The sequence below is a fragment of the Bubalus kerabau genome, chromosome 5 (assembly GCF_029407905.1).
Source record: "Bubalus kerabau isolate K-KA32 ecotype Philippines breed swamp buffalo chromosome 5, PCC_UOA_SB_1v2, whole genome shotgun sequence".
Classification (NCBI taxonomy): domain Eukaryota; kingdom Metazoa; phylum Chordata; class Mammalia; order Artiodactyla; family Bovidae; genus Bubalus; species Bubalus kerabau.
The window spans coordinates 39,399,375-39,417,890 of NC_073628.1; the positions used below are offsets into that span (position 1 = coordinate 39,399,375).

Below are 18,516 nucleotides of genomic sequence, written 5' to 3' on the forward strand. Positions count from 1 at the left end.
GGAATGGTGCGTGACAACAGGATATATTTTAATCCTTCCAACATGTTACACCACCATGCCTTCACACTGCAAGATATCTTCTATCCTCATCATAATTTGCATGCATTCCAAATTCTAGTGATTAATTATTTTCATACAAGGTACAGTTATCTGAATTACTCCAACACCTTGGGCATTTCTAGAAAATTATCTTTCCCTTGAATTGTTAAGCCATAGGTAATCAAATCCCAGTCTCATAAATATTTGATTTAGCAAAAAACAATTGCTTTCCCTCTTGGTAACCAGTGTTTCTTCCTACTTATCTCTGGCTTCCTTCGTTATCTCGTAGCACGGAGGGATTCCAGCTTCTGGTATTTCCACTCTCACATCAGAGCTGTACTTTATAAGCTGACATCTATGCATCTATCTCCTGACATCTGAGGGGATCTTAACTACGAAAACAACACAACTGGATTCATTAAAAGTTTCGGACTCATAGCAACTCCATGAAAACTTCCTCTATTTTCCTGATGAGATTTCTTTCCTGGGCTCCTTTGTCTTGAGGGTTTCAGTCTGGTAAAGTTGATCTTGTCTATGAAAAAAAGGAAATTAAAATCATCTACACTCCCTGTGTATAAAAACATGACTATAACTAAATTATGAGGGGTGGAATGAAAATGTTGAAGAGAAACCAACTGAGCTCATACAGTGTGTGGGCAGGCATGCGCAGTCACTCAGTAGCGTCCGACTCTGCAGCTCCACAGACTGCGGCCTGCCAGTTTCCTCTGTCCATGGGATCATCCTGGCAAGATAACTGGAGTGGGTTGCCATTTCCTCTTCCAGGGGGTCTTCCCGACTCAGGGATAAAACTCGCAGCTCCTGCAGCTCCCGATGCTCCCACATTGGCAGGCAGATTCTTTATCACTGAGCTACCTGGAAAACCTCTAATATAGTTTATCATTGTTCTTGTTATTAAGTCGCTCAGTCATGTCCAACCCTTTGAGACCCCATGGACTATAGCCTGTCAGGCTCCTCTGTCCGTGGGATTCCCCAGGCAAGAACACTGAAGTGGGTTGCCATTCCCTTTTTCAGAGGATCTTCCTGACCCAAGGATCGAGCCCACATCTCCTGCATTAGCAGGTGGATTCTTTTACTGTCTGAACCACCTGGAAAGCCCCTAATACAGTACAGTGATTAACAAATGGTATTGAACTTAGGTTCTGAAATTGACCAGATTCAATTTCAGTCTCCAATGGCACCCCACTCCAGTACTCTTGCTTGGAAAATCCCATGGATGGAGGAGCCTGTTAGGCTGCAATCCATGGGGTCGCTAAGAGTCCAACACAACTGAGCGACTTCACTTTCACTTTTCACTTTCATGCATTGGAGGATGAAATGGCAACCCACTCCAGTGTTATTGCCTGGAGAGTCTCAGGGACGGGGGAGCCTGGTGGGCTGCCGTCTATGGGGTCACACAGAGTCGGAAACGACTGAAGTGACTTAGCAATACTCACTAATTAGATGACTTTCAATAAGCTGAGAAAGCACCTAAGCTTCAATGCCCATATACACATAATGGGATATTATCTATCTTCAAATATGCATCAGGAGCAGAAAAAGGAAATGCTGGACCCCTAACAGTAGCAGAAAGTACATGAAAGTCTGTCTCTGGAAACATCAAAAGAAAACTGGAAAAAATAAAGGAGTAAAGCTGAAAGTTCCTCAATCATAAGTGGAGAGGATCCAAATAAATCTGTTTTATTGAGTTTTTTGCCCTTATACTGAAATGACCAGCAAAACAAAAAACACATTACTATATTAAAACTCAGCCTATATATGCACAAAAATAGTGTGATATAGAATTAATGACATAAACCCATCAACAGAAGAAGTAACCACATTGGACTACCTAAACAGACATTTCTCCAAAGAAGACATACAGATGGCCAAGAGGTACATGAAAAGATGCTCATTGTCAGTAATTATTAGAAAATTCAAATCAAAACTGCAATTAGGTACCACCTCACACTGGTCAAAATGGTCTTTATTAAAAAGTCTACAAATAACAAATGCTGGAGAGTAGAAAGGGTGTGGAGAAAAGGGAACCCTCCTACACCGTAACTAGGAATATATATTGGTGCAGTCACTATGGAAAACAGTATGGAGGTTTCTCAAAAAACTAAAAGAGTTGCCATATAGTTGCCATATGATCCAGACAAAACTATAATTCAAAAGATACATGTGCCCCTATGTTCACAGCAGTGCTATTTACAATAGCCAAGACATGGAAACACCCTAAATGTCCAACAACATGTGAACGGGTAAGGATATGGTACACATATACAATGGAATACTACTACTACTAAGTCACTTCAGTTGTGTCCGACTCTGTGCGACCCCACAGATGGCAGCCCACCAGGCTCCGTCGTCCCTGGGATTCTCCAGGCAAGAACACTGGAGTGGGTTGCCATTTCCTTCTCCAATGCAGGAAAGTGAAAGTGAAAGTGAAGTTGCTCAGTCGTGTCCGACTCTTCGCGACCCATGGACTGCAGCCCACCAGGCCCCTCCGTCCATGGGATTTTCCAGGCAAGAGTACTGGAGTGGGGTGCCATTGCCTTCTCCAACAGAATACTACTCAGCCACAAAAAAAGAATGAAGTAATGCCATTTACAGCAACATGAATGAATCTAGAGATTATCGTACTAAGCAAGTAAGTCACAAAGGGAAAGACAAATGCCATATGGTATCACTTGTATGTGGAATCCAAAATATGACACAAATGAGCCTACCTACGAAACAGAAAGAGACTCACAAACATAGAGAAGAGACGTGGTTGCCAAGGGGGAGGGCAGTAGGGGAGGGATGGACTGGGAGTTTGGGATTAGCAGATGTAAATTATCATGTATAGGAAGGATAAACAGCAAGGCCCAACTGTATATCCCAAGGAACTATATTCAAAATCCTGTGATAAGCCATAATGGGAAAGAATATCAAAAAGAATGTACAGTATGTATATGTATTACTCAGTCACTTTGCTGTCCAGTAGCAATTAACACAATGTTGTAAACAACTATACTTCAATTAAAAAAACAAACCCTCGGTAATATCTCCCATTTATCCTTTCAAGTCTCACCTACCTCTACTTTCCACGCTCCAGCCACACAACACTTGCATATCCTCAGAAAAGTTAAGTGGCTTACGCAGGTTCACAACCTGATAAATCCTAGTCTGGGTGACTCCAAAGCTATCAGTACTACAGATTGTATTTCTGCTGCTTCCATCAAAGCAATCCAAGATTGCATCATTCCACTGTTAGTCTTACACACTTGACAGCTAGCAGGAACCTGAAAATCAGCATGGCTCAAAGCTTCCAGTTATTGGGAGTAAGGTGACCAGGAGACAGGAGCCCTCGGTTTAGTCCTGGGTGTCTCTTACTCGCTGAGACCTTGGGCCTTCCTGCACTGCCTTGCTCTGGGTTCGGTGTTCTAGTACACTGAATTATTGAACTGAAACAAATCATCGCCAAGGTCCCTTCCAACCACAATGGTCTCTGCATCTGAGACTATTATAAAAACAGATCAGAATTCTTTTTGTTTTCTCTTCTCATTGTTTTCTTTGGGAATGGAAAAAGTCCCTGTTTGTGTTTAACAGGGAGGCAGAATTTGATCAAAACCCACCCTTCTGGCTTGTCCTGGGAAGGCTGTCTGTGGGCACTGAAAGGCCTGCACAGTCAGGAAACCAGATCACTCCACACTTGAAGTTCATCTCATAAAAGTGAAAGTGTTAGTCTCTCAGTCATGTCTGACTCTGTGCGATCCCATGGTCTGTAGCCTGCCAGGCTCCCCTGTCCATGGAATTCTCTAGGCAAGAATACTGGAGTGGGTAGCCATTACCTTCTCCATGGGATCTTCCCAACCCAGGGATCAAATCTGGGTTTCCCACATTGTGGGAAGATTCTTTCTCATCTGAGACACCAGGGAAGCCTCATAAACTTCTTTCCCAATCAGGCCAGCTGTGGAATGAAAGCACCTCTTTGGAATCTTCCCATGATAAGAGTGTGTCCTATAGGCAAATGGATTGTCAGGGTAGGGAGAGACCAAAGAGGTCATCATGTCTAAACTCCTCATTTTACTGGTGAATTATATGAGGCCCATAGAGAGGGCATGACTCCCTAAAGGAACCACCGTAAGCAGGTCGCTGTGATTAGAGGCCCTGTCATCTGACTCAAGCTGGTGTTCTTTCTACACCATCACACCGTCTCCCAGGGGAACAAGACTGTTACCAAAAAAAGCACTGGACTGGGCATCCAAGACCTGGGTTTCAGTCCTGGTTACTCTGCTTTCCAATTACCTGTCCTTCATTAAGTGTTGAAAACAAAGATCACAAGAGAAAGTTATGCAGAAGTCTAATAACCAAAGCTAACATACAGGGAGGGTTTAATAATAAATGCCTTTTGAATCTCAATTCCTCAAGGAAATGTAGTAAGATTTGGTTGAGGCTGTTCCTGTGAACATGTTATATAACATACAGAATGGTAGAGAAATGGAAAGAATTGCTACATTTTTCAATAGTAAAACAAAGACCTTTTTAGATAGGACTGCAATGGATGAGAGAAGTTATTACTTTCCATCTCACAGACAAGTTGCAGCACCATTTATGCTCTTAAACTACCAATGCTTGCAATTCTGCATCAAACTCTGAGTCTTAGACATAAACGTTCATCTTGACTTGAAAATAAATCCATTCTATCTGAACCAACAGGAAAGGCACAGTGCATAGCAAATATACTAAAATAAATAGCTTAAGTGTTGGCTATGACTTGCTGAATATAGCCAGCTGAGCTAGCCAATCTCCAGAAATAATTCAAGATGCCCTTGAAATAAGAAAACACTTCTTTCAATACTCCTAAATATTTTATAGATACCAAAATAAAATACATTGATGCTACAGTCAAGTCTGACTCCCTTAAAGCTTCTGAAGAAAAAATATTGGAAAAATATCTATTAAGCTCTCCTGAGGTACAGCAGCTGGGAAGGAGAACCAACACTACAGATGTCTGAGTGCCGAGTGTTACGATGGACATTTGACTTACACTGTCTCATTTAATTCACCTTTAAGCCCTATTACTAGCCCCACTTCAGTAAGTAAGTGAAGTCACTCAGTCATGTCCGACTCTTTGTGACCCCATGGACTGTAGCCTACCAGGCTTCTCCATCCATGGGATTCTCTAGGCAAGAATACTGGAGTGGGTTACCATTTCCTTCTCCAGGGGATCTTCCCGACCCAGGGATCGAACCCAGGTCTCCCACACTGGAGGCAGATGCTTTAACCTCTAGTATTATGCTGAACGTCTGACTTACACTGTCTCATTTCATTCACCCTTAAGCCCTATTACTAGCCCCACTTCAGAGAGGCTGTTCAATTCCCCTGAAGTCCCCAGATCTATCTACTGCATACAACACAGTATGCGGTACTGTCAACCTACTGGACAACACACAATCTTGCATTCACCACAGGACATGCCTTTCTAATGCATCAGGTCTAAAGGAACACAATGCAGAGAACCTAAACTCTCACAACACTCTTTGGGAGTTTAGGCCCATTCTGGATACCTGGAATTTTTTTTTTCCCTATAGTAAAAAAATAATAATTCTTTGCTATGCAAAGAATTTTACAAAATATTTTTCATAAATGGCATAGCCACGGTTTAATTCCAAATTTTCTGACTCCACATCTAGCCCTCTTCCCATCCCAGCTGTCTCAAGGGAATCTAAACCAGGGTTCAGGATGACAATATAGTCCTCCAAAAAGAGAAACCTCTTTGTTTACTGGGTAAATTTTCAGAGAAAACAATTCCAACAGCACTATCTCCCGGATGGGGCCATCATGGAAGCCAGGGACTAGATAGGAAAATTGACAAGCAAGGGATAATGATCCAATTGATCTATTTCTAATTTTCTGTCTATAAAATACATATTAGCCATTTGATGAAACCATCCCAAGCCACAAACAGGAGCACAAAAAGGAGACATATTTATTAGTCATAACAATGTTTTAACTCAGTAGAAATACTCTTGGGAATTGATATTAAAAAGGGAAAAAATCCTAAAAGAAAAGTTGTATGTGCAAAATATTCTTTGCAATGCTATGCAAAGGGTAAAACATTGAAAATAACCTACAAATTCAACCACAGGATAATTGTTACATGAACTGTATTACATGAAACAGATGGAATTTTATGTAAATGTTAAATATAATGTTCTAAGTACTACATAAAGCTAAAAAGTTTAGCATTTATTAAATTTAAGAAGAAAAATTATCTCTGTCATGCAAAAATAACATATGCATATAGGCAAAGAGCAGAAGAGAACATTAAAATGACAACTAATAATTTGTAAGACTGACATGATTACAGATGCTTTTGCACTCCATTTCGCAATATTCAACCTATATATGATAATATAACTTACTTCAAGCAGAGCTTAACATTATTCCAAACTGACTTTTAGCCAAATAACAGTTACAGACAAGATATTTGTGATCTCTTTGAGGAATCAGTGATTTTTCAATCCACTGTGTGAAAGTTCTTATAATTGATCTTTGTCATTCAATTCAGTGTCACCCAAACTTACAGGTCTTTGTTTCCAGATAATGTAGATAAATGAGGCACATGTCAGGCTATTGACATCAGCTTGGCACCTGTGCACATCAGCATATTGGGTGTTTGATTAACACATCATCCAGGCCCAAGAAAGCTAAGAACTCGGTGTAAGAAGCCATCTCTCTTCTAATTTCCATGGCAGCAAAGAAGGAGCGCTGGGCTCAGAACTGAGAGACTGAACTCTATTGTGCCCCGATTCTGTAACACACTAGATACATGAATCACTTAGCCCTGGTGCCTAGTTGCTCGTCTCTGACAGAACAAGAGCGGGCCTCCCAGCCCCTCTCATCTTGCAGGGCTACGGCAAGTCACAGATTCTGATGGGCAAACACGTGCTGTGCAAAACTCTAGGCAGGGGCACCCAAGACAGTAACAGCTTTTCAAGTGTTTCCCAAACAAATAAAACGACCATTTAATCAATGATGACCACGTGCCAGGCCTTGTGATCAGGTCCAAGCTTGATTGACCTGTTTAAGAAGGAAGGGGCCAGAACCCTCCTACACTGTTGGTAGGACTGTAAACTGGTACAGTCACTGTGGAGAATAGTACAGTCGTTCCTTAAAAAACTGAAAACAGAGCTACCAAACGATCCAACAATTCCATTCCTGGGCATATACCCCAAAAAAACCATAATTCTAAAACATACCCCAATGTTCATAGTAGCACTATTTACAACAGCTAGGACATGGAAGCAACCTAGCAATCCATTCCTCTGCTGCCTCCTAGCAATTGCCAGTCCACTGCCTCCAATCCATTGCCTCCTAGCTATCCATTCCTCTGTTCATCAACAGAGGAATGGATTAAAACGTGGCGCATATATACAATGGAATGTTATTTAGGCATAAAAAGGAATGAAATAATGCCATTTGGAGCAACATGGATGGACCTAGAGATTGTCATACTGAGTAAAGTAAGTCAGACACAGAAAGACAAGTATCATGTATCACTTATATGTGGAACCTAAAAAAAAAAAAAAAGGATACAAATGAACTTATCTACAAAACAGAAATAGAGTTACATATAGAAGACAAACTTGTAGTTACCAGGGGTTGGGGGGAATAAATTAGGAGATTGGGACTGACATATACACACTACTACATACAAAATAGATAACTAATAAAGGCTTACTGTATAGCACAGGGAACCCTACTCAATAGTCTGTAATGACCTATATGAGAAATGAATCTAAAAAAGAGAGGATATATGCATAACTGATTCCCTGCTATACAGCAGAAACTAACACAACACTGTAAATCAACTATCCTCCAATAAAATTAAATATATATATATAAATATATATATATATATGTTGCTAAGTCGCTTCAGTCGTGTCCAACTCTATGCAACCCCATAGATGGCAGCCCACCAGGCTCCCCCGTCCCTGGGATTCTCCAGGCAAGAACACTTGAGTGGGTTGCCATTTCCTTCTCCAGTGCATGAAAGTGAAAAGTGAAAGTGGAGTCGCTCAGTCGTCTCCAACTCTTACCAATCCCATGGACTGAAGCCCACCAGGCTCTTCCGTCAGTGGGATTTTCCAGGCAAGAGTACTGGAGTGGGGTATCACTGCCTTCTCCGATATATATATGGGGCCGTCTAGATTATAAATGCTATGTATGTGAGTTAATCCTCTCATTAACTATCCCCACATCAGGGCAATAACCCATTTGGTAGGAAAAATAATAGAATATGAGAAACAGAGTTGGGAAATCTCTGAAACTCTGCTATGTGCAAACCATTTAGATAAAGGGTAATTAAACATATCACAAGTAAGATAATGCATCCAAATGTATATACAGTTTCCATGATAGATACTTAGTGCCATACATAAAAATAATCTATATGTAAAGTAAAATTCAAAATATTAATTGCAAATATGTCCCTCTTGGTGGATGCTAGATTTTTTGTTTTATAAACCAAGACTTTGGATTATGCATAGAAGCTAACCTGCCAGGGAAATTATTAATCCCTAAGTGTTTGCTCTTTTGCAAACAAGCAAGCATTTTCCAAGCAAGCATACTGGAGTGGGTTGCCATTTCCTACTCCAGGGGATCTTCCCATCCCAGGGATCAAACCCTTGTCTCTTGCTTCTCCTGCATTGGCAAGTGGATTCTTTACCACTAATGCTACTGTAAGTTTAAGGTTCTTCAAAAAAGTGCACGCGTGCGTGTTCAGGGGACCTTCCCGACCCAGGGATCAAACCTGCATCTCCTGCATTGCAATTGGATTATTTACCACTGCACCACTTGGAACTTCAAAAAAAGTACATGCCTTTTAACACCTCAGAATGACAGTTTAAAAAGAAAATGGCCAAAAAGATAGCCTTGGTGTAGGGCATCCTTTCACTGGAAGGAAATCAGCAGAAGTGGTTTCCTCTTACTAACACCTTTCAGGCTCTCTGACACAAGATCGCACCAAACTGCACTCCCCACCACCAAAAAAAATTAAGAGGGCTTCTATGCCTGGCGTATAGCATGGAGGAGAGAAAGTAACTAGAAATGAGGTCAGAGAGGCGAAAAGGGAGTCTGATCATATAGGACCTTGTATGGGACCATGGTAAGGGCTTTGCCTTTGTTTTGGAGACAGGGGCAGCCATTGGAGGGTTTAATCAGAGGAGTAACATGATCTACTTACATTTTGACACAGTCGCTCTGGTTGATACGCTGAGAATATATCAAGGTGAAGCAAGAGCAGAACTGGAGAAACCAGTTAGGAAGCTTTTATAAAAAACAGCGATAGTGGGATGAACCAGGAGAGCTGTAAAGGAGTTGGTAAGAAGTGGTTGGATTCTGGTTTCACTCTGAAAGTGAAGCAAACACTTTGATGATGGGTTGAATGGAGGATATAAGAGAAAGAAAGGAGTCAATGATGACTGTATGGCTTCTGACCTGAGAAGCTGGAAGGATCAAGCTTCTACCATCTGATGTGGGAAGGAGTAAGAATGGAATGGTTGGGCTTAATAATCCTCATCATAAACCTATCATATAGGCAATGTTATCTGCATTTTACGGGTGAAAAACCTGTTGCTTATATAGTTCAGTGACTTATCCAAAGTGCTTATACAGTTAAGTGACTTATCCAAAGTCAAACTTTTTAGCAGTAGAGCCAGGGTATAAGCCCTGGTCCATCAGATCCCGAAGTCTGAGCCTTTAAACCTTGCACATTGCTCCTTTCCAATGCAAAAGGCAGGAGTATCCAAGTTTTCCCATATGCAGCTATGTGACCAGAACCCCATAAAGGCATAGATGTATTTGACTGATAACAGTGGTAAAGGGAGAAGGGTTTCTAATACTGGTCATGATGTAAATCAAGTGCTGATAGAGACTTGACTCACTCGTACCCATCCTTTGGTCACTGAGCTTCCACAGCGCCCAGCTGCACGACGTAGCACTCGGGATCATACTGGAGTCACGTTCAGATTCAGCTACAGTAACTGACAGATCTCGACATGCTGGTCCACCAACTCACAGCAGTTGTTACATGGCTGGCTCCTATTAGGACCTAAATAGGATGCCTACAGCCCCACTCCTCAGCTAGAGAAACAGCATCTCCTGGGATAGATTCAGGAATCTGTATTTTTTACAGTTGATTCTTCTGCCGTTGATCCTGCTGCTATCGTACAGGCATCTATTGGTTAAATGGTGCTTGAGATCTTCTGAGTTAAGCAAAAGCAGTAGAGGACAAGTGAGTGTACACTTCTAGATGCCTAGGTTAGACGTGCTCACTAAGGTTAACAAGCATCCCTACTCAAAATATGGCCCCTGAGCTGTAGCAACAGCATCACCTGGGAGACGTTAGCAACGCAGAATCACAAATCCCACTCCAGACGTACTGATTCTGAACATGCATTTTAACAAGATTCCTAGCTATTTTGTAGACATAGTACAGCTTGAAATGCACTCAAAAATACTTAGCAACAATCCTAGGCAGGGGTCAGGTGGGATGCGGACAGCTCGCTGACCATTTGTTCGACAGTCCACATTTGTGTACAGCTCAGCTGGCAAAAGCATGGGTACTTTATAAACATTAGCTTACTCCTCATGACATCCCTACAAGGTGGATACAATAACCCCCAACTTTACAGGCATGAAAAGCAAGGCTCAGAGGAGCTCACCAAAGGCCACTAAGTTTTTTGAGAAACAGAGCTAGGATTTGAACCCAAGTCTATGTCCAAAGCATATGCTCACTCCACTGTACCATATTGCTGAAAATGAAGAGCACATCAAAGGCTCAGCCAAATTTAGGAAAACTCATATGGGCGATGAGGTGAAAAATGGAGTTTGCTGTCCAAGAATGTCTACAGTGGGATTCAAAACAACATGTCATTGAATTAGGGTTGTTTACCCGAGCCTTAATCACGTTAGATACTTGCCATTACGTTTCTGTAAGACAGCAGGCCTGGCTACTCTCTACTGCACACACAGTGTGGCAGCTGGCCCCTGACTGGCTCTTGGGATGGGTAGGCCGCGTTCTACAGTAGGTGGGAGGCACCCCCAGGCTACGGCAGCAGTCACAACTCTGCATTAAGCAAACCATCCCCTTGGAGTAAACTGTTCACCCATGTGCGGTAAACAGAATCAGAACAGCTGCCCAGGGCAAGGGGAGCAGTGCCATTCATGTACCATCAGGTCCCTTAGATTTTACAGGTAGGAATTATAATTACAGCAAACTCTCACAGAGTGCCTTGGAATCTGAAAAGAGCATTGACATCTGTCCTTTTATCTGCCTCCTAGAGAAGAGTCCCCCGAGTTAGGTAATGTACTGATGAGAAAGATTCAGAAGATGGATGCCTTCACCACACACGGCTAGCGAACGGCCAAGCAGGTACTCAAACCCATGTCTTCTCGTTTCAAATCCTTTGGTGTCAGCCTGAGACAGTTGAGTGTGAAATAGCTGAAAAGCGGGAGTCAGGGATGATTTTCAATATGGACATCCTGCAAGTTGTCACTCAGTGGGGGAAGTGAATGACTGCTGAACCAGAATCTAGACATGACCTTTTGAAGACAAGTCTTTGCTATCCCCTGGCCAGAGGATGTCCATTTCCTTCCCATTTCCTGAGGTCTTCACAATGAATTAGTTCGACTAAACAGAAGTAAGGATTTCACTGGTAGCAAAGTTGGTTCACTAACTTCCTAGCTGAGCTCAGAAGTCTCCTCAGAGGTTCTTTCTGGACCAAAATCTCTTTGGTACATGGAAAACTAAATCCCTTACACCCAACTCCTTGCTGGCTTTCCCTGTAAATGTGTGAAGCAGTTAACAACAGCCTCTATCACGGCACTGTCCAGCTCTTTAGACCATTCACACCTCACTGCCTCTCTATGCTGGCTCAGAGGGGCCTGTGCACTCCGCTACTCCTCTGCTCGGAGGTCATCCTCAGTAAACGTTTCATTGTTAATTCCAGGTGTCATCAGCGGTGTGGGCTACCATATACCATGTACAAAGTGGCATCCAGTGTGGGTTCGTTCGTTCCACTGTTAAGGGATTTGGGAAGTGGGGAAGGAATTTCAGCTGACTACTGTCATCAGAAAACCTCACTGCTGGGGAGAGTAGCAAGTCACCAGTCAACTGGAATGGTTACAGATTGGATAGTTGGGAAAGTTATACCCTCAGACTTAGAAGCTGTAGAGCCGGGCTTCTGCAGTGAAGATAAGAATGCTCAAAACATGAACAGTTGTACTAATCTGGAAGTCTTTTTGAGCCATCGGCAGGAGCAGTCATTCCAGGCTATCCTGGAGACAGAGAGGCTGAGCATCCTCCCCACCTATGGGGCTTGGATGCAGCTAACAGGGCAACGGACTCCCTTGGAAACAAGGGAAGTACACCCAGAAGAGGAAGCAGAACAGGCCGCCTTTGCGTTTCTGGTAGAGCCACAGCAGTCAGCCCCTCTCAGTGCAAAACTGTTATCATGTGGCGTATCTAACAGGGGCCTGAGGAAAACAGCCGCAGAAGCAAGTGTGTCAGTGCACAAAGTAGAATTAGACGGTCTCCAGGGTGACCATCACGAGTCTCCAGGCCAGAGAAATCCTTAGAGGTTTGAATGCTTACTTTGCCTGAAGAGGGATTGCTGTCAGCTTGGTTGAATGAAGCTGAATGGCCTGCTCTGAAAGATCTCTCCTACAAACTCTGCTACAAAATGAATTGTCTGGGTTGACTAAGAATAATAAGGAAAGCTTTTCTGTCGTGAACTGGGTACTTAGTGGAATTGTTTACATTAATACCTACTCCATCGAGGAGATTTCCCAAAAGCAGTGGACCTGGAGGACACAAAGCCACAGCTTATCCCGGAGAACTTGCTCTGTTGGCATGGTTATGCAAGATCTAAGGCCATGGGTCGGGGAAGGACTCCAGGCAACATGGCTTTGACTCAGAGAGTGCAGGATACTTTGATATGGGCAGCCCTCCCCACCCACTGGGAAAGTGGAATGGCCTTGAATTTGCTCCTGAACTCCGGATTAAAGAGTCTGGTACATTCTCAAAGGGTACTAACAGACCCACTTCTAATTGGTAATTCAGAGGATGAATAATTTCCCACATTCTTGTTATAGATGTGGTCAAAGAACGTTCCCTGAGAATCCCAGGCACCAGTTAGGACACAAGCTCATCAGGATGTTGAATACATAACTCCTTACCAAATCTTAAGCATTGTCATAGAATCAACTAGAGTCAGTAGAGAGAATGTCCTTAGTCCCCAGGGGCAGGCAATAGAATACAGAAAGGCAAATCCTGTTGATTTGGACGTTGATTTCCTTCCCCCTTATGGTAACTTTCTAAAGCTCTGGCTCAGAAGATGTGGGTTATCTCGCAAAACGACAACCACCATCACCACACTGCGACTGGTTCAGGAACTCTTTTGAAGGCTTCTTGTTTCTAAGAAGGCCAGTAGTTGCTCAGCCATTCCCATGTGCATGAGACTAAGGGCTTCCATGTGATGCAGGACCTTGAGTGCTAACATCTAAAGAGGCAAACCAGGATGGTTGGTCACCCTATGGACCAAGGACCTTGTATGTTAACAGCAAGATAGCTGCCTCTTGGCTCAGTCTAGAAACATACAGAGCACTCTGGAGGTGGACACAGGATCGCTCTGCACTAGAACTCTAGCTGTAGGACCCTGTCTGAGCACAGCTCCCTGTGGGGTCGTGAGCATGTGGGTATGGCTCTTGAAACCTCAGCTTGGAAGTTTTTCCCTAATAACATCTTGTTTCTGTTTGCCCGATGTGGCATGAGTATGCACACATCCCTTTGCACATCATTGTTCCTGCCAGGGGGTAGGCTTCTAAGATTCTGCCTCTCGCGATCACACAGGCGGCAGGCAGGACACAGAGTCGACAGGCAAGAGCAGTCAAGAAAGAGGCAGAGAGCTACAGGTCTATCCAAACAGAGAAAAGCCATGTGCTACACAGGCATGCATCTGAACAACCAAACATGAATTCAGAGCGCCAGCTCACAGGCGTCTATTGTTCAGGCCACCCATGGTCTGGTTCTTCTCTAACTGACTCTGAATGTCTAAATGTAAGACAAGAGCCGCAAGAGCCCTGCAGGTGATCATGACTCTCAAATCTCTATTCCTTCACTCTTGGCCACTGTACTTATTCACTGCTCCTGTAGACACAGAGGTGCCTGGCTGGACCCCCTAACCTACAGTGTTATAGGCACTTCCAAAGACCAAAAGAAATCTTTAGCTTAGTGTATAGCTAGGAAAAGGCTTCCCAGGTGGGAAAGAACCCACCTGCCAATGCAGGAGATGTAAGAGACCCAGGTTCAATCCCTGGGTCAGGAAGATTCCCTGGAGGGAGTGCATGGCAATCTACTTCAGTATTCTTGCCTAGAGAATCCCACAGGCAGAGGAGCCTGGCAGGCTACAGTCCATAGGGTCACAAAGAGTCGGTCATGACTGAAGCGACTTAGAATGCAGGCATGTGTGGCTAGGAAAAGGAACTGTAGAACAAGGTAAATTAATACAGAAGTCCAGGGGGTGCAGAAGAAAGAGTTAAAATTACTGCTCAACAAAGGTTGTTTGAGATGTTATTACTTGGCATCTGGATGACTGAAGCCTGCTACTCACCTGTCTCCAGGCTGGCAGGGGTCTTTGCCCACAACTTGCCCAACACACAGCCATCGAGCACCATTCCTTACGTCAGCGCCTCGCTTCTCTGCTCGTGGCCCTCTGCCCAGCATTACAGTGCTGCCAGCGCCCAACAGTGACTGATGAACTCAATCAAGCAACTCATCCACCGGCTTAAAGCTTTAATGACTCCCCCACCACGACTACCATGATATTGGGTCTTTTTTTTAACCCATAGAAATCTTTAGTAAGTGAATTTTCATTTGGAAACCCCAAATGCAAAGGAAATAAAGTAGCAGTGGTTAATGTGGCCGGGGAGGCTGGGACCTTCCCCCACAGTCCCTCCATCCTCCTCCTCCTCAGCAGTGGTCTTTGAGGGGAGGTGGGACATCTCATGGGAAATGCTTTGGAAACCACCTGCTTCCAGGGTGGGAGCTGCATGGGGAAGCCCTTCATAAGCTCCATCCACACACCTCTTCGCTCTGTCACTCCCCTCCACCGTGGACCTCCTCCTTCAGAGCGTTCACCAACCTCTGAGCTCACCGTCCTCGTTCTCATCTCCTCCTGCAGTGACTTCTCCACCAGGATGTCTTCTGTCCCCCCTCCACTTCTCTGAACCCTATTTTATCCTTCCAAGTCCAGCGCAAGCCCATCTCCTTCCCTCAACCCCACCCACTAAGCCCACATTGATTCTTCCCTTTAGGAAAATTCTTGTTGGTACTGTGTCACCATTTTGGAAGATTCAGTCCTCAGTCTGACGTGATGAACTACTTCTTATGCATGGGTCATGAACTCGAACCCAATCTATCAGCTCCTGGAGGACAGGAGTCATAGCTCACATTTTCACAGTATCTGGCCAAGGTAGGAGGTCCACACATATAACCAGAGAGGTACAACTTAGGTTCTATGGTCATTCTAGATGGAGAGAGAAGAGTCCTATGGCCCAGACTCTCCCTGTTACTAGAGAGTCATGCCTCTAGATAGGACCAGGGGTTGGCATTATAGGCATGTCTGGTTTGTGAAGCCCAAACTCAATGAAAGGTGGGGAATTCACAGATGAATTTCTCTGGAATTTAGCAGATTCCGGGAACCCTCCAGATAAGTGTCCAGGGCCACGTTCTCTGTCCCCTCACCACTGCATCCAGGTCAGCACCTCCTCATCTCAGACAGCGAGCTCAGGCTAACAGGACCTGTTCTGTCTGCCCAGGGCACAGGCTGGACATGTCTGGCATTGAAGATGTGCACAGCCCAGAGAGGAGAGTGCAGACAGTCCTTAACCAATAGATATCACAGCTCCTTCTCCCATTGACTGGGAGAATTCTGAGACGTGTGCTCTAGAACATTTTTTCCAGAGTTTCTTCATGGAATTAAGCAGCAATTGTCACTACAATAGCAGGCTTAATAACTCACCCTTTAAAGTCTCTTCCCCCAGCACGTCCCCTCTCACCTTCCAGTTACTCGCACCTTCCAATAAACGAGTTGCATGCTGTGCTGGGCTGTGTTTAGTCACTCAGTCATGTCCCACATTTTGCCCTCCAGGCTCCTCAGTCCATGGGGATTCTCCAGGCAAGAATACTGCAGTGGGTTGCCATGACCTCCTCCAGGGGATCTTCCCAACCCCAGGATCGAACCCAGATCTCCTGCTTTAAAGGTGGATTCCTACAATCTGAGCCACAAGAGAAGCCCAAGAATACTGGAGTGGGTAGCCTATCCCTCTTCCAGGGGACCTTCCTGACCCAGGAATCAAACCAGGGTCTCCGGCATTGCAGGCAGATTCTTTGTCAGCTGAGCTACCAAAGAAGCCCAATCTAGTTGCACACAGATCCTTAATTCAAGGTCTGATTCTGGGGAACCCAAACCAAACTACAAAAGTCACTCCTCCCTGCAAACAGGAATCATCATAGATCTGTGTCAACATGAATGTCGGGGCTTCCCTGGTGGCTCAGTGGTAAAGAATCCACCTGCAATTCAGGAGACACAGGTAGATGTGGTTTCAATCCCTGGGTCAGGAAGATTCCCTGGAGAAGGAAATGGCAACCCACTCCAGTATTCTTGCCTGGAAGATCCCATGGACAGAGGAGCCTGGCGGGCTACAGTCCATGGGGGTCACAAAGAGTCAGACACGACTGAGCACGCATGCAAGAGCATGAACATGAATGTCAACATGAGATAACATGGCTAAATAAATACATGGCAACGTCCTTCCCTAGCAAAGAAAGCCCACGTTTCCAGGCTCCCTCTGACACTACTTGTCCCTCTTTCTCCTTCGACTTAGAGAAGAACAGAGCACAGGAGAGGAGCTACCTGGCCCATCTCACAATAACATAGACGTTTTGATCTGACTCTTCTCCAGGCTGGCTTCCACTCACACAAGCTCTCCCCTTGCCATATAATGCGTCTCCTAGGAAGCCTCCTCTGAGCCCTTCCTTCCTCTCTCTCTTCCTCCCACACACCCTCTGCCTCCCCTGTCCTGGCCCCAGCTGCCTGCCTGTAACTGTTGCTTGCTTCACTCTCCATTCAGCTGTAAGCTCGGTGGGGGCAGGGACTGTGTTCCATCTTTGTATTTACCTTTATCCTGAAAATATAACACAGCGTCTGGCACAGAACAGGTGCTCAAAGAATAATGGCTGCATGAATGAATGAATGAATGAATGCAACTTTCCAAATATCTATCCTAACCCTGATCCTTCTTCATGGTCTTGGATCATATCCTCCTCCAGCATCTGGGGTGACTGCCCTAAACTCATAGAAAAATTGGGGTTCTTCACAAAAAACCAAAGATATCCCTCAGGCGGTCATTTTCACAGACAGGAAACTCAGACCCAGAGCATGACAAAGCCACAGCTTAGAAAACTGACTTTAAGATGAAAGACCTCGAACAAACCGCAACTTAATTCTCTCATTCAACAAACCCCCTGGCTCTGTTTCCCCATCTATAAAACTGGAATAATTGAATTTGCCTTACCTACTTCGAAGAAGAGTCTTCCTTCTTTCAATATTTATTGAGAACTGACCAGGGGCCAGGCCCTCTGCCAGGGACTAGAAAATACAGCACGCACCACTCAGACTGTGTCCTCAAGGAGCTGAGGCTGGTGGTGATGATCCAGTGAGATGAAGATTCCATCCTACAGAGGGGGAGATTGATATTCAGAAAGGTGTACCACCTGCCCATTAACAGAATAACCAAGTTTCAAACACAAGTCAGTTCTAAATATAATGCTACCTTTCCATAGCATGGGGCTTCCCTGGTAGCTCAGACGGTAAAGCGTCTGCCTACAATGCGGGAGACCTGGGTTCTATCCCTGGGTGGGGAAGATCCCCTGGGGAAGGCAATGGCAACCCACTCCAGTTCTCTTGCCTGGAAAATCCCATTGACTGAGGAGCCTGGTAGGCTACAGTCCACGGGGTCACAAAGAGTCGGACACAACTGAGCGATTTCACTTTCTATAGCGTAGAGCTTCAGCTTCCCCTCTTCCACCTCCAGTACGAACTTCATAGGCTCCTGCCCTGCTTTAGATTTTAGCATTGCTTTAAATTTCAGCCACAATCTAATTTTAGCAACAGGCTGAGTGGCTTGGCCAAAATTAGCTAAATAGCAAAGGAATAAAATGCCAGTTACTCAACAAGTGTTAGCCATATTAAATCACATTGAATAGTTTTGATCATTTGGTTTCATGAGACTTGGAAAGTCCAAAGACATAGACTACTTCAGGTACTCCAGCTGCATTTAATCAAATTCAGTCCCACTCCATTCCATTCCATTCCATTCAGTCAGTCTCCGCTGACTGCCAGAGATGACAGGACAATACCAGGATGG

General features: G+C 44.3%; 1 long non-coding RNA gene across 1 annotated transcript in view; it reads right to left on the reverse strand.

Moving 5' to 3' along the window:
* The window catches only part of LOC129652644 (uncharacterized), an 84,320-nt gene extending 66,512 nt beyond the window's left edge, over positions 1–17,808 (reverse strand). Inside the window, exon 1 of the long non-coding RNA XR_008714650.1 lies at positions 17,665–17,808. This is a non-coding gene — a long non-coding RNA (uncharacterized LOC129652644). The remainder of the gene's footprint in view (positions 1–17,664) is intronic.
* Between the last annotated feature and the right edge of the window lie 708 nt (positions 17,809–18,516).